Here is a 1,134-nt window from a genome sequence, read left to right as displayed (position 1 = left end):
TAAAGTAAGAAGAGGAGGAGCCATCGTGATAGACCTTTGAGTAAGAAGAGGGAAGGAGCTTGTGGAGGACGAAAAGAGGCCACGAAGAAAGAAAGAGCGAGGCATGCAAACTCAAAAAACCCTTTCAAAGTGGATGATGGTCTTGGTGGTCGTGGTGGTCACTCATGGTGGGTGGGGTGTACATACACCCGAGGAACAAACGGTCTCTCTCCTGTACAAGTATGGTGAAAAGTGTATACGAGAAAGAACTGAGAAACAATGGCTCTTCAAGTAAGAGAAAGTCGAAAGAATCCTCATCCCTGACGACGGTGTGAAGAATGAAAGAGCTGAAACGTCTTAGCGAAGACAGCTACGGCATGGCATAGTAGAGGCCATCGGGGGAATAGCAAACTCAGGATTCTTCTTTCCTCCTCTCTCCTTTTCTCGCCACTATTTGTTAGGCATATCCCAAGTGTTTAGCAAGTGCATTTGCGTGAACGAACGATAGCAGTTCACATGCCAAGTGAAGAGGACTCTACAGGGAGACCCGCGCCGCTCTCTCTCCCCGGGACTGCGACGTCGTGGGGGAAAAGATCTCTCTCTTTCCAAATCGTACACCATAAGAACAAACAGAGATGTTTAACATGGAATAGTGAATTGCGAGTTCGTATTACAATACGTTTTCCCTTTCAGCTCTTTCTCTATCTCTCCACCTTCGTTCTTTCTAGCAAGCATACACATCTAGCTCAGTCCTTTGTTGCAGGGAAAGAGAAAAGCAGAGATAACCTAAGCCAACACATGGTGTGGTAGCGATCTGAGGACGGAGTGTATCTGAGCCTGTTGAGCGAGTAGGAGAACATCACCAACGCTTGACTTCTTGCAAGGGAATTAGCATTCTCGTACGTTTGAAGGGATTATCTCCTAGCGTAGCCATTATACAGAGGGAGAGACGTCTAGCAACTCCCTCTCCACCTCCGAAGAAGGCGGAGAGCGTCGCAAGCTCCGAACTTGCCATGATCAGGAGTGTCTCAACTACACTTGGACTGCGACTATCACCGCAATGTTGAACCCGCTTTTTTCTAAGAGAGCGCTGAAAGAGGGATTTCTTGTCCGTCTTCAGAGAAGTGTAAATAGAGGAATGGTATTTTGGTCAGC

Source organism: Cystoisospora suis (assembly GCF_002600585.1).
Source record: "Cystoisospora suis strain Wien I chromosome Unknown contig_2018, whole genome shotgun sequence".
NCBI classification, from domain to species: domain Eukaryota; phylum Apicomplexa; class Conoidasida; order Eucoccidiorida; family Sarcocystidae; genus Cystoisospora; species Cystoisospora suis.
Note: the sequence above shows the minus strand (reverse complement) of the source record.